Raw genomic sequence first — 16,384 nt, forward strand, 5'->3', positions numbered from 1 at the left:
TTTGAACTTTGGTGTCAATTTTATGCACAGCACATCTTATTTGGGACCAGCCACATTTCAAATGCCAACAGCTCCATGTGGCCACTGGCTACCGTATCGAACAGCTCAGATATAGACCAAAATTAAATAACCCTGTTATAGTAGGGAAATATCTTGTACATTTATTCATTGTATTCACCTGAGCATTCCAAAATAAGGTCCTGGTACAACCTCATAATTTCCTAGCTTTGTCAAACAGATTCAATGGCTATAACAAGAGAACTAGTAGCTTTCATTCTGAAAAAATAGTTTATGTCAAACTGGCTCAACTCTAAATTTCACAGAGAAATTCTGATTGGAAAGAATGAGTGCCCTTCTTTTCTAGTCTCTTTAATTAAGAAACAAAGTCAAATCCAGAGAGATTTTGTAATCTTAAATACATTATCAGGGGGAAAAAAAACATTTTCAAATAGAAAGAACTTTTAAAATTCTATTTTCAAGAAACAAACAAGCATTTATTTCAATTTAGCCAAAATACATTTCCTGCTAAAATACAATTTTTGTACAGATATAGTTACATTAAAAAAATTCATAATAGTTGTCTTACCAATATTTTTGCATTCATAATAAAAAGCTGAAATAAAACACTAAGGAAAAATTTAATAAGCTCTTAAAATTTTAATACATACAGTTAGGTCCTTAATATGATTCTTAAAAGCTAAACCATTATATATATAAAATGTTTTCATTAACTTTCTTATTATCAGGGGGATTAATTTCTTCCAGAATCCCAGTATTTAAAAATATTCACTTATTGGAACTGTAATAATTGCCATCATTATTCAACAACAAAATTTAAAGAATCCAATTAAAATTCCTGATAATTTGAAACCTAAATGTTAAAAATTTTTCTTTTTTTAGGCAATAAATTAAAGCAGACTACAGCATCTACTTACTCAGATGTTACAGGAGGTTTTCTTCTCTTTTCCCATAAACTGGCAGGTTTGAGCTCAGATCATCAGCAAGGCACAGAGAAACTCGAGATGGTAAGATGTCCCAAACTCTCTTTACCCTGAAAAGCGTAAATAAAATGCCAGTGTGAGAAAAAAAACTCGAGTTACAACCAAGATAGAACTCTGAGGAGTGGCTTGTCTAGATAGGGAGTAACTTCTGTTTCTTGTCTTATTTTTTTTTTTTTTTTAAGTGAGGGCTCACAACAAGTTAATTCACGGCCCTGGAGTTGTGGGTGACCTGATATAGCAATACTTGGTATTACAACTGCTCTTCTGTTTTAACAAGTCTCTTTGGGAGGAAGCCTAAGTTAGCACAATAAAATATCCATCCTGTACTACAATGTGAGGGCTTTTTCACCAGTCTTCAACCGGAGAGATTAGAGGTCTCTCTCTAATCACATAATTTATCCGAAAACTAAGATACTTCTGAAAATGAAAAGGGAAACTTTTGAAATTTTTTAAATCAATAAACTGTTTTTATGATATTTTTTCATAAAAAATAATGTACATCCATTAAAGCAAAAAATTTAAGGTTCTTTATATTATATGAACACTTAAAATATCATAAGTAGATTAATTATTCTTGGTATATATTCATGTACTTCAATCCATTTTCTTAAGGAGTCTGTCTCTGGTATTGTGTCACTGATATTTTTTCTGGAAAATGTGCGTGGAAAAAAGCTTATTATTTGAAATTTTTCACCAAGTTACCACAATCTTTTTTAAAGTTTCATTTTATGCTAAGTAAGCTGAAATCACTGACATCTTCATCTGACTCTTCTCCATTAATGTTATTTTTAACAAGAAAATGTTCTTTTCAGGTGCTGAGAAACCTGATAAGTTTTAAAACAACTTCTGCTAAGTAGAGGATATTCTCCGTTCTATTTTTTAGTAACAAAATTGTAAAATCTCAGTCTATTTTACAGGTACTATCTTTCCGCTTAAATTGGAGCTCTTTTTTCCCACTCTTGCCCCCTCCAATCCATTCACCATGAAATAGTGCAGCTCAGGTAGATTTCCCCCCACCCCTCAGTGCAAACTTAACATGTAACTTACCATCTAAAAGCTTTTCAATGGCTTCCCATTGCTACTAGGATATAATCTCAAATCTTAAAAGGCCCCCGAAGCCCAGCACAACCTGCCTCCTTTCTGTCTCTTAGGCAGCTCCGACGACCTCTCGGGTCCCTGGAAGCACCAGGCCATGCCCTGTCCCAGGCCTTTAATGCTCTGTTCCCTCTGCTTGGAAAGCTTTTCTTCTTGGTCCATCTTTACTTGCCGGACCATCTTTCCTATCTGAGAGGCCTTCGAATGTTACCCAATCCAAAGTACACCAAGACATCCTCTCTTTTTCTCTCAAAAAGAGTCCATACTTTTCCTATGAGGCATTCACTGAAATCTGTATTTGTGTTTTTAGGAGGCCTACCTCCACCGGGTGGTAAAAACTTTACCGGAGGTTGTAGATTGTTCATTTGACTCACCTCCTAATCACTGTCCTTTACCCAGCCCCGGTTTGATCCTTGGCACTTGGTTAACCTTCAGAAAATGTTTGATGAATGAATGAATGAAAGACTGAAAAGGAGAGGGGTAAAGGGACAAAGGACAATCTAGTTATTTCAGCCAACCTGTTATCTATGACCAAAACAATTCATTATCCTAAATCCAACTACACCATCAACTTCCTCCTCTATATAGGATTATTTTCATCAGTGCATATACAGTCTATACTTTCTTCCAACCTAGAAGAGACAGACACAGACAGAGAGACAGATACACACACCCCTTTCTTCTGACCCCAGGTTTCCATGAATTAATTCTCCATTATTCTAATGCAATTTCACAGGAATACTCAGAAGGTCTACTTCTGCTGTCTCCAATTCTTTCCTCCTCTTCTTATCTGAGCCCACTCCAACCAGGCTTTTGTCCTGATTACTCCCCTGAAACTGTTCTTGTTAAGTCACCAATGACTTCCACCTTGAACTACCCAGCAGCCAGGTACTGAGGCAGGTACTTTAATGAGTTCTCTAATCCATTTAAACAAGTTCATCACAGCCACCTTTGAGCAGATACCATTGCTATCCCCAGAGAGAGGATCCTCTCTTTCTTTAGACACTTTCTTGCTTGGTTTCCAGGACACCACACCACTGGCCCTCCTCCTGCTTCACTGGCCATTTCTTCTTAGACATCTCGTTGTCTCAGTCTCTTAATGTTAGAATGACCCAAGGCTCTCGGTTCGCAGATTTCTTTTCTATCCGTACTCCCTCCCCTTGATCACCTCAGTGGGTCTCTCATCACTTTAAATACCACCTACAAGAGCCTAAACTTCTTCCCTGAACTCAAGGCTTGTATTTTCAGCTGCCTCTTTGACATCTCCCCCAGATGTCTACTAGACATTTCACACTTAACATCACCCCATGACAAAGCTGCTCATGTTCTCCCCAAGGCTGATGCTCCTACGGGCTTCCGCATGTTAGTAAATGACAATTCAACCCTCCAAGTCATCTTTGCCTTTTCTCTTTCCTTAACAGCCCATTACCAATCCATCAGTAAATCCTGTTGGCTCCTTAAAAACACACCTAAATTCTGCCTATTTCTCCCTATTTCTACTGCCACTACTGCCATCCAAGCCTTTATCATCCCAATCTGGATTGTTACACAAGGCTCCCAGCTGCTTCTTTCCTTGCCTCACTGCATACTATTCTCAAAACAAAAGGCCAAAGTCATATAGATAAAACAAAATCAGATCATGCCACTCCTTAAAACCCACCAAACTTTTCCCTTCTCATCAGAGGAAAAGTCATTTTTCTTTTTTCTCTTCCCCCTGGAGAATTTCAACTTCTTAGGGGAAATATCTTTTGTTTTGATCAATACTATATCCCTCTGGTGGCATGAAAACGCCAGGGACATAACAGGTCTCCAAGAAACATTTATTGAACTTAAAAAAATTTGAAAACAAGACCACTGCTAGGCAATTCAACTAAATCTCCAGACTCTACTGTTCTTAACGGCAGGCTCTTAGAGAGCATGGACCATGCAGTTATAATTAAATTTTGCACAGTAACTTGCACACAAACTCTAAATATAATTTCATCATTGATGACGTATTTCCCACTGAAAATTTTAGCTTCCTATATTATATGAATGTTACTAACTTTAAAAGTTAAGCAGAACATTTAAAAATATGACATCTGGGTCTCAATCTCAACTCTCAATACCAATTCCCTCAACTTCTATGCATCTACCCAGCAGCCTCCCCCTTTGTGGAGGTATCTGCTCCCTTATCAATGCTTTGCTGTGAGCGCCGTCTTGACAGTGGCTCTGGAGCTCTCACTGTTACATTATCTGCTGCACTGTTGTCAGGTGACCCGTAGACATGCAGAGGCTTAGACTATCCTGAATAGCAGGAAGAATAGTGACTGAGAGTCCAGCTATAGCTGCTTTCTTTTTCAAGGTTCTTCTTTCAACTTCTTGATTATATCTATTAACGCTTTAACTCTCCCAAAGGCATTTCTCAGCCTACAGCCAACTGTTTCCAAGGTCTTTTTCATGACTAAGCCTGTCTTCCAACAGTTTCATGACTCCTACAGGCTGTACCAGCCCACACACACTTCCATTTCCAACCCAGGACTCCAAGCTTCTTTTTGGTTCTTAGTAGACTCTACATAAGAATATTTTATCAGTGCAGTATCTTTATGTGATAATTAAAATTCAGAGAGAAATCTGGAGCAAGCTGAACACTGATACAATCATTCTATTCGTGATCACTGTTAGACCTTGTCTCATTTCACCAAAAAGTTCAAAACCATTGGCATTGTTTTTTGAACTATCAACAACCTATAATTTAATGAGAAGCTATACACTTTCAACATATGTCATTCTTGTTTTTCCTAAGTATCACTATAAAACAACACTGCTAAAATCAAGATAGATCCCAACATGCTTAAAAACACATATTAATATGACCCAGTACATATATGGCCATCATCAGTAACATGAGAGGATGATGAATTAACATATACTAAGTACTTACTATGTACAGGCATTTTATCCTCCTCATCATATGCAATCCTTATCATAGCCTTGTATGATAGGTACATATCACCAGACTTTAACACCCTCCCCACCCCAGTGAGTGAAACTGAAAGTTCCTCAGTCGTGTCTGACTCTTGGTGACCTCATGGATTATACAGTCCATGGAATTCTCCAGGCCAGAATACAGAAGTGGGGAGCCTTTCCCTTCTCCAGAGGATCTTCCCAACCCAGGGATCAAACCCAGGTCTCCCGCATTGCAGGCAGATTCTTTACCAACTGAGCCACAAGAGAAGCCCAAGAATACTGCAGTGGGTAGCCTATCCCTTCTCCAGCGTATCTTCCTGACCCAGGAATCGAACTAGGTTCTCCTGTGTTGCAGGCGGATTCTTTACCTACTGAGCTATCAGGGAAGTCCAGAGGCCTTGCTAAAGCCCAGTGTCACATCTCTTTAGGTGCCAGCTACTCATGATTCAATCTTAAGGAGTGCTTGGTCAATCTTTACCAAAATGAGCAGCTAATAATTAAAACTGCTATATCTGGTAAACATGTAAAAGTCAACTTACAACTGTAGGACAGGCTTAAGTGTTTAAAAGCTTTTTCAGTTGATTTACCCTAGCAGGTCCAAGGGATACAAATTTTCTTTAAAGAAACTGCACTACGATGACTACTGAAGCTTTTCATGGAAAAGATGAATAGCTTGTTATATTTGGCCTTTACTTATTTCTCTACATGGAAACTGTCTCTTAAATTATTCTGTTATGAAAACTTATACCAATGAGCATAAGCTCCTTGGCGGAAAAAAAAGATTTCAAGGTTGTCCTTGACTCTTTAGTGAACTAGACTTCTGGGCTGGACAAATCCAGCTCTTGAAATTCCTTGAAAAATGCTACTTCCAACGTTTAAAGCTTGAAAGCTTCACATTAATCTACAAAATAAACCATCTCCACTGAAAGCAGTGTCAGAGAACTTGAGGATGAACAGAATAAAATCAACACAAACACAAAAGCCCCACTGACAACACTGAATATTTAGAGAAACAAACCACGGCATGGTGGCATGGTGCTCTTGACCACCACGGTTTCCGAAGCCCCTTCCCCAGGGGCATTTTCACAGCAGAAGAGCTGGATGCCTGGCTCCCAGAGCCCCCGCCCCACCCCTGCGGTGCACGCACCTCCCAGGCCAGGTTCCCGCGGCCTCCTCGGACTCTGGGGAGCCCAGTCCACGTGAGCTGCACTCCTGGGTCTTTTACATAACTGTGGTTGAAGATATTTTTCACAAGGTTCTTTAAACAAAGATTCACGTGATAAATTTCTGCTCAAGTTTAGTTCCAGGAAATGTTTGGTTTCTGCAGCTGTTTATATGCTTCCGGTTGTCAGGACATGAAAACGATATAATTCTGTTTCTTTTTCTTACTTGAACAACTAGAAAATGTGAAATCAAAGATATTGCCCAAATCTCTCAGCACTGACAGATGGGAATACTTAATCCTTCAACTTCTTTTAGTTGAGATTGGTTTTACTTTTTTATAAAGTTACTTTACCTTTTTGGCCTGAAATGTATAAGTTGCTTAAGTGTCTGCAGAAGCAAGGAAAGTTGCTTAATGTAAAACATAAAAGACATATATAATGTTTGACACGCTTATACATCCCAGAATAAAATTTAAAAGCAGAGAAAATACACTGAGAAGGCACAAACGCTCAGAATTAAACTGTCTGTTATATAAAAGATACAGAAGATTTCACAGAGAAACAAAACAGCACTCTACCCCCTGTTTAAACCTGGTTAACCTGTTTGAATTCTCAAATAGGTTCTTGGTTGAACCTCCCTAGCAATACCAAAAAGTCTGAAATTTTTACAAAGCATTTTAGTAAGAGAGCTCTCAAACATTATTTTGAAAAATAAAACCATTTTAGAAAAGTGAATTAAACTGGGTTTATGACAGGTGTATGTCTGAAGTCGCTTCATTTGTACAATAGTCCAGATTACAGCTGTGCATTCTGTAACCATAATTGGCCAAGAACTGTTTCTAGTTCCTTCACTTCTTTTCAGTATTGAGGTTCAGTAATAAGTCAATAAAGTAAGAAGTGATAAAAGTATCCATCTAAATCTTGAAGGTATTTATTTATTATATTTTTTATATTCTTTTCTCAAAGCATTTACAACCTATAAAAAGGCACACATTACAGAAAAATTATATCTTACAAATATGAAAATTCAAACAAGAGAAAAAAGGATGAAATTCTGTAGGCCATAAGTTTGGACTTACACTGTCTGACTGATACAGCAAAAAGAGAGAGCCAGTCAATTGTAAAATGTACACTAGCCATGATGCAATGATATGTCTCAGGAGAAACAGAATTTGCCCTGGTATGCAAATCTGATAAATATTTCTCTAGCAGATCAGTATACAACAATACACTGGGGTCTTTAATACTATCCCTGACAGGCTCATCCAGCAGTTTATTAAAGCATACAACATACAGTAAAAACATAAAGCTCTTAGATAATCTGGATGAATAAAAAAGACAGAAAACGTAGAGAGTCTAATACAACTTTCTGTGATGATATTCTAGATATTCTAAATCTATACTGTCCAGGTACAGTAGCTACTAGCCACATGTGAACACTTGAAATGAGGCTAGTACAACCAAGAAACTGAATTTTTAATTACTTTTAATTTTAAATTTTAAAAAAATTTATTTTTTATTTTAATTACTGTATTATAAGGCAAATACCTACCCACTGGACCACACAGGTCTAAAACATTAGTTATCAAACTTGTTTTAGTAGCAAAATCATTTTTGAGTTGGCAAACATACACCAAATCTAATATATTAAAAACATGTGGTATATTATATATAAGTTAAAATTTATAGTATTAATAGAGTCAATGAGAATATGAGTTTTCCAGTGGGTAAAAACTAGAAATTGAAGGTTATAAGTGAGAGTTATAAAATCAGTCTCAGTAAACACATTTCTGCATTTTGCTTGGATGAACTGTGCACTATGAGGGACTTATAGCTACACATTCTGAGCCACCCAATTACCAAAAGCCACACATAGCAGCCAGCTACTCAGAAAGCATAAGAAGAAAACACAGCATGCCGGCAGGGCAGCTTCAGGTGTTTCTCTTCATGGGAAGGGTCCCCCAGAAGTTCACATGGCCAAACAAGAAGCTATTCTCTTGGGCATTCAGATGACAGTTCAGATGCAAGGAAATGAGAATCACAGGGTCACAATGACTTAGAAGCCTTCTGTCTCAAACAGAAGCCAATACCTCAAAAATGATTCTAGCCACAGCCTCCAGGTCCCCACGAATTTCATACCCATCGCTGAAAAGTGCCCTTCCCAGGGAAGCTCAAAGTTATTGCTTCTAATCAAGAATTCAGAGTTCACATATAGTTCATCCCAGACCAAACACATTCACCAAATAAAGGTCATTTTCAGCATTAGCAATGTTCCCTAGTAACATGGTTAACTTTTCATTTTTATCATAATTCAGAGGAACTGAATAAAAGTTCATCCAGGGTTACTTTTGTCCTGAGAGAACAAGAATGGTTTTGTTAATTCTTTACCCACCTTCATGATTAAAAAAATAATAATCCTAGCATATCAAGAATAAAAAGGAACTTCCTTAGCTTCTTTCAAAAACCTGTAACAAAATCACATTAATGATTAAATAATGTAAGTATTTCCTTTAAAAACCAGGAAAGTAGACCAAGAGGACTATAACCGTATAACTTCTGTTCAAGGCACAGTGGTCCTAAACAATGTAACAGAAGAAATCAAAATGAGATATAAAATTTTAAATGAAATGATAAAATTTCTCTAAGTGATAACTATTTATACAGGAACTTATGAAGACAAGATATTAAAAGTAATATAAAAGCAAAACCATTAATGTTGCTAGATATAAGGTTAATATACAAAAACTAATATAATTCCTACAAGTCACAGAACATAACTCGGTAATTTAACTAGGAAAAGCTACCATTTAAAATGTCAACTTAAAAAAAAAAACCTGAGTTCATATAGTGAACAGACTTGTAGCAGCTGTCTGAGGTATCGGGTGGGGGAATAAAATGAGGAAGGGGGTTTCAGGGTACAAACTTCCAGGTATCAAATGAGTAAGTCATGGGGATATAACATACAGCATGGTGACTAGAGATACCAATACTGTACTGCATATTTGAAAGTAACGAAGAGAATGGATCTTGAAAGTTCTCATCATAAACAAAAAAATTGTGTCATTAGATATGGCAACAGATGTCACCTGAACTTACTGTGGTGGTCAATTTGTAATACATACAAAAATAAAAATGATTACATTGTACAAGCGAAACAAATATAACATTATACAACTATACTTCAATATGAAAGGAACAAGGAAAGGGAGGGAGGGGAAAGAAGAGAAAGAAAGAAAGAGAAAAAGAAAGAAGACAACTAAAAGATACAAGCTTTCTAATAATAAATTTCCAGTAATGAAACTAACAAGAAGGTTATCAGGCGCAAAGGAGGAAATCAGAGTTGAGTAAATAAAAAAGTATACCATGTTTATAGACAAAGACCTAATTAATAATATTAAATTGAGTGGAATTGAGTAAATAAAAAACTATACCATGTTTATAGACAAAGACCTAATTAATAATATTAAATTGAGTGGAATTTCACTATGATTCTAATAAAACTCTCTACAAGGTCTTTCATGGATAAGTTGGTCCTAAAATTCTTAAGAAAAATAGAGCTAATAAATAGCCTTGCCAAACTTGGAGGAGAACACAGGCAACATGCCCTCCAGAATGTCAGGTTTTACATCGAACCATGGTAAGTTACACAGTATAGATAAATGAAAGTCACAGAACACCTACAGAAAAACATGTGTTTGGAAATTTGACGTTTAATAGTGATGGTGCTGCAAATCAGGGGGAAGGGATGAACCATCACACAGAGGTGCTAAGGCATAAGCCATCTACAAGGAAGTAAAATTAAACCCATGCTTCACACCATACAAAAACATCGCCAGGCAAACAAAAGAGATGAATGTGAAAAAAATTTAAAACCTTTTAGAAAAAAATCCTTGCTGTAATGAGGGCTTTTAAAAATAAGATACAAAAAGCAGAAATAGAAGTAAAAGACCAAATATTACTATGTCAAATTTTTTTAAACATTCTAAACAATAAAAGACTCAAACTTTAAAACAAAATGAAAAAAATTAAGTCATGGACTAAGAAAAGATAGTTTAAAAACCAACAAAGTGCTAATTTATAGAATACATGAAAAACTCCTAAAAAATCAAAAAGCAAACATAAACAACTGAATTGATAAAACAGAGAACAATTGTGGGTAGCCAATTAGAAGGAAATCTGAGTGAAAAATAAACACAAAATGTCCACACTTAGTACAAAGAAAATTAACACTACATTGAGATATAATTTTATATCAGGCTGGCAAAATATCACATAGTAATAAAGAATTTTAACAGATTCAGCCACTTTGGAGAGCTATTTGGCAATCTTTAATAAAGGTGGTGAAGCTTGTATCTGTGACCAAGCAATTCCACTCGAGTATGTATACCAGAGAAACTGGCACATGTCCTTAAGGGGGTGGTATATCTAAGAGTATTTGTTAGCACTCTTTGTAACAGTAAGAAATTGGAAACAACCCAAACACGAATTAACAGGAGAATGGATAAACATACGGTGATACAGTCTTATAATGAAATACTACATATATTTAAAAGGATTAAGGACAGCTATAAATACCAAAGATAAATAAATCTTACCAAAAAAACAAAAAACAATGTTAGCTTCTGCACAACCAGAGATATAATCAATAGACTGAAAAGGCAATCCACAGAAAAAGAGAAAACATTTGCATATATACATCTGACAAGTGGTTAATATCCCAACTCTATAAATATCTTCTACAACTCAAGAGCAAAAAACTCAAGAAACCTTCTATTTAAACAGATTTTTCCTTAGAGAAGACATATAAACAGTCAATGGGTACATGAAAAGATGTTCAACACTACTATCATGACGGAAATGTAAATCAAAATCACAATGAGTTTATCACCTCATGCCTGTTAGGATGGCCATTATTAAAAAAAAAAACAAACAGAAATAACAAGTGCTGGTAAGTATGTGTATAAACTGGAATCCTTGTGCGCAGTCACTGGGAATGTAAAATGGTACGGTTGCTATGGAAAACAGTAATGGCTGCACCTTAAAAAATTAAAAACAGAACTACCGAATGATTCCACAATTCCACCTGTGGATCTTTATCCAAAAGAATTTAAAGTGGGATCTCACAGAGATATCTATACTCCCATGTTCACTGCCACATTAGTCACAACAGCCAAGAGGCAGAAACAACCTACACGTCCATCAGTGGGTGAATGAATGAAGAAAACGGGCTGTAAACACACGATGGAATATTCTTCAGCCATAAAAAGAGGGAAGTCCTGTCACATGTGTCATGGATGAACCTCGAAGACAATACGCTAAGGGAAATAAGCCAAATACAGAAAAACAAACAGTGCATGATTCCACCTATATAATAAGGTAGCTGCTACTGCTGCTGCTAAGTCGCTTCAGTCGTGTCGACCCTGTGCGACCCCATAGACGCCCACCAGGCTCCCCCGTCCCTGGGATTCTCCAGGCAAGAACACTGGCGTGGGTTGCCATTTCCTCCTCCAATGCGTGAAAGTGAAAAGTGAAAGTGAAGGCACTTAGTCATGTCCGACTGGTAGTGACCCCACGGACTGCAGTCCACCAGGCTCCTCCGTCCATGGGATTTTCCAGCAAGAGTACTGGAGTGGCTTGTCATTGCCTTCTCTGAATAAGGTGGCTAAAGTAGTCAAATTCATAGAGGTAGGAAGTGGAACAGTGGCTGCCACAGACTGGCGGGGAGCGGGAAATGGACGTGCTGTTCAGTGGGTGCAGAGGCTCAGTCATGCGAGGTAAAAAAGTTCTAGAGCTCTGCTGCCCAGCACTGTGTGTAGTTACTAATAATGGACCACACACTTAAAATTTTAAGATGGAAGATCTCATGTGTTGTTCAGCACAACTAAAAAAAAAATGTTTGAAATCATACAAATAATACTCTGTGTGTGTGTGTGTGTGTGTGTGTGTGTGTGTGTGTATGCATGCATGCTCAGTCACATCAGTTGTGTCTGACTCTTTGTGACCATATGGACTGTCCTCTGCCCGTGGGATTCTCCAGGCAAGAATACTGGAGTAGGTTGCTATGCCTTCCTCTAGGGCATCATCCCAACCCAAGGATTGAACCCGCATCTCCTGAGTCTCCTGCATTACAGGCAGAGCCACCTGGGAAACTCCATACATATGTATTTATGAATATATATGTATATGGCTGTATACAAAGGCAGTAAGAGCATAAAATATGTGTGGAGGCATTAAACACTAAATTCAAGACAGAGGTTTCAAACTAGTAAGGAGGAAGAAAGGAGAACGGGGCGAAAAATGCTAAACAGGAAGTTTCTATTTTCTCTGTGATATTTTATTACTTTAAAAAAATTTTTTAAACTGATAATATTTAAACAAATATTTTGAAACTTATAGTATTTGATAATTTATTTTTACTTTCAATTTTTTTTTGGTATGTTTGAAATATATTATTACAGAAACAAATTTTTTAGAACCTAGTAAATACTAAGAACATTTTCTTCCTTTTTAAGAAATGGGTATACCTCATCTTCTCTAATAACAAAAGATTCCATGGGGGGAGGATAGGCCTGAAATTATATCAAAATTGAGGTTGTGTGTGTGTTCACTCTTCTCAGAAGAAAAGCCACAGATTTCATCAAAGGGGTCTGTGACTCAAAATATTGAGAACCATGAACATAACTGCTGATATTTGCCATTTTTCAGCAGGCAACAATAAAACAGAACCCCTGGGTACTTACCTGAAAAAAATGAAAATGCGAACTTACAAAGTGAACATTCCTGTGTTCACTGCAGCATTATTTACAACAGCCAAGACATGAAAACAACCTAAGTATACAATGACAAATAAATAGAGAAAATGCAGTATATATACACACAAAGTAATATTATTCAGTCATAAAAAAGAATGACATTTTGCCATTTCTGACAACATGGATGGACCTCGAGGGCACTGTGACCAGTGAAGTAAGTGAAGTGAGACAGCGTAAAACAAATACTGTATGATTGCACTTACATGCAGAATCTAAAAAAGAAAACAACAACAAAACACTAAGCTCATAGTACAGAGAACAGATTGGTGACTGCCAGAGGTCGGGGGTAGACAGGTGGGCAACATGAATAAAGGAAGTCAAAAGGTACAAACCTTCCAGCTATGAAAGCCCTGGGGATGGAATGGATAGCAGACAACCATAGTTAACGACACCGTATTGCATGTCTGAAAATTGCTAAGAGGGTTGATCTTAAAAGTTCTCATCATAAGAAAAAAAAATCTGTAAATACATATGTTGACAGACATTATCTAATCATGTGACCACCTCCCAATATATACCAATATTGAATCATTATGTTGTACACCTCAAATTAGTATCTGTCGACTATACCTCAAAAAAAAAGAACCAAATCTGAATTTGAATCCAGCAATATGTTTCTAACCTTTTTCTTAGTTCTGATTTTCTGTTTATATGCTCTTTTACTTTATGTATGTTTGCTGCAGAGTTCCCTCAAACTCTCTCTGAAAAAAAGGGCTAGCTTTCAATTAAAAAAAAACCCTTTAAGAAGTCCCACCAAAGGCATGTAAAAAATTACAAAATAAAAGAATCATTTGGAACAAACATAAACACTGACACAGCAGCCTTGGATCAGGTGTCAAGACAAACAGTTCCATTTACTGACTTTTTAGCAGGAAGGCTTCACAGAGGGCAGGCTGTGTCTTGGATCTCACCTTCTTTTTGACCACAAAAAATCAAATATGATTAAGGAATATGACAGTCACAGGAACAGGTCAGAAACTGGGGGTGGGAAGTATATTGTTCAAAAAAACTTCCTCCAGATGATTCCTACCTTTTCCTACATCCTACCACCAAAGTTCCCACAGCCCCCACTACAGTTGAGATCACTGAGTTGAATTTATTCTTTTAAATTATTCAATATTTGACAAGTAAATTTATTGAGCACTTACTCTACCACTGTCAGGAAGGGAGTCTTTTTGTACTTCTGTACATTTAGAGCTTTCTGGGAAAATTTACTGAGACCTTGGTTAAAGGACAAGCCTTAAAAAAAAAAAAAAAAAGACTGAAGAGATAGTAAAAGATTGGTCTCCCCTGACGTGTATGTTTACATTTCAGAAGGATGATGAAACTGGGGTCATGGAGAAATTCCAGAGTTACAGACTCAGAGTCTCTTGCCTTAGGTTACTGACGTCAGTAATAATCTGTCTTGGCCTCAGAAACTCCATGTCTACTTTCAAGATAACATGAACAAATATAGATATTAAAAACTTATCAGTCATCAGGCTAGTTCCTAAGGACATAACCATGAATAAGAGTAAGTTTGAAGCACGTGGTCAACCATGGTACCAACAAAGCTCCATCACCACATGAAACAGCAAGTTCACGGCAGGAGATGTACAGGAGCTCTGAGAGATCGGAGAATCTAAACTGAGACTGGAGGGGGAGAGTCAGCCTCTGCCTGCAAGTAAGGGAAAATCCCCAGACAGCCAAGCTTCATTATCCTCAAACAAGAAATCTCCAAAATGGGTGGCTCAGTCTTGCCAACCAGGGCACAAGTCCCACGAGCTTTTCTACTCTACCATCCTTGGTGTGGCGACTGGTGCTTGGACTAGCTTCTTTTGCGCTCTACCCACAGGAGGCAGAACTGCCTCGCAACCCTTTTTCCTCAGGGAAGAAACCTTTCTCTAGACAATGCCCCACTTCTGTCTCAGGGGCCAGAACTGGGTCACATGCTCCTGCCTCAAACCAATCAACTGGCAAGGATGGAAGCTTCATGAGGCTGGAGGCTGAGGCCTCAGCCCACCTCCTCCCAAAGCATATGCAGTCAAGACTGTTCCGTTAGAAAAGAAAGTTGGGATTCTGTTGGAAAAGGTGTGGTGAAAGGTCACGGGGAAAGCCGCCAGTAGGACGTGCTATAGTCATTAAAGGTTAATGTTTCCCTTTCGAGAATATTGTATTTAGCATTAACTGGAAACACAAAGAAATAAAAGACCACCTTATCCCTAACCAACAGCACACATGTATTTAAATTTTTTTATTTTTATAGAGAAAAGCTAAAAATAAGTGAAATTAATATAGTGTGAATAAAGTGCCACAAAGGTTGGGAGACTACAGGAGTAACAGAGATTAGAATTTGAAATACCAGAGGCAGTTCTGAAAGAAGAGAATTATGAAATGATGGAGAGGGTGATACTGTTTAAAGGCACAAGGGTAAAACTTTAGGGGTGATTAGGTATGTCTGTTCCGCTGTAAGAGAGCCGCTACGGAGAATACTGGAAAAATGCACACCAGATGCAAAGCCCATGAGAGCCCAGCCCCCGAGCGTCTGTCCGACTGTATAAAGGCACTCAGGACATGTCTGTTGAATGAGTGAATGAACAGACAGACAGATTTGAAACACTATTTGAAACTGCCAAAGGTTTCTAGTCAGAGGACACATGTGATTGAAACCATTTCTGATAAAAAAAACTCTAGTTTTCAATAAATAGAATGTACTGGAGCAAAAGGGGGAAAAAAGGTATGGTCAATTCGGCAGCTACTGAAATCCTGCAAGACAAAGGTGGGCAAGGCGTGGTCCCAGACTAGAAACCAGAATGACAATTTTAAAAAGCACATTTGTAAGAATACACACTTTGCTTATTTTATTTACAATGTCACAAGCGTATAAAAAAGTAGCGTTGCATATTTTCAACTCATTTATTCCTGCATGATGAAAACTAGGATGACTATATTGTTTATCTAATCCTCAACTGGGCTTTTTACCCTAAGTTTCTTTTTCAGCTCCAACAGGAATGAAACATAACCTGAGTCCTTCAGAATCACGGTCTCTGTGGCCTCCTAGTGCTGGCCATCGAGAATGACAGTTTCTGCACCAAATTTTCTGTGAGAACAAGATAGGTCCACTCGCACTCTACGTTTTCTTCTATATATATATCAGGTATTAATAATTATGGCATTCCTCCAAAGAACATCTTAGACACTATTCACAAGCATACCGGGTCTATGACGGAGGTAAACAAAATATCTACAAAGCTAAGTCACTGAATCATTTATGCTTATGTCTCTAACATTACTCTCTATAACTGTCTCTGAAAAGCTACTGCCAAGAGTTTTTTCTGTTTTATTTTTGTTTCAAACAAAATTTTAACTAATCTCTGTCCATATC

General features: G+C 37.3%; 1 protein-coding gene across 1 annotated transcript in view; it reads right to left on the reverse strand.

Annotated features, from left to right (window-relative positions):
• LOC136170342 (uncharacterized) overlaps window positions 1–16,384 on the reverse strand; it is an 83,883-nt gene that overhangs the window by 27,594 nt on the left and 39,905 nt on the right. Inside the window, exon 5 of the mRNA XM_065938495.1 lies at window positions 936–1,051. The gene's annotated coding sequence lies outside the window, so the exon portion shown is untranslated. The remainder of the gene's footprint in view (window positions 1–935; window positions 1,052–16,384) is intronic.

Source organism: Muntiacus reevesi, chromosome 6 (assembly GCF_963930625.1).
Source record: "Muntiacus reevesi chromosome 6, mMunRee1.1, whole genome shotgun sequence".
Taxonomy (NCBI): Eukaryota; Metazoa; Chordata; class Mammalia; order Artiodactyla; family Cervidae; genus Muntiacus; species Muntiacus reevesi.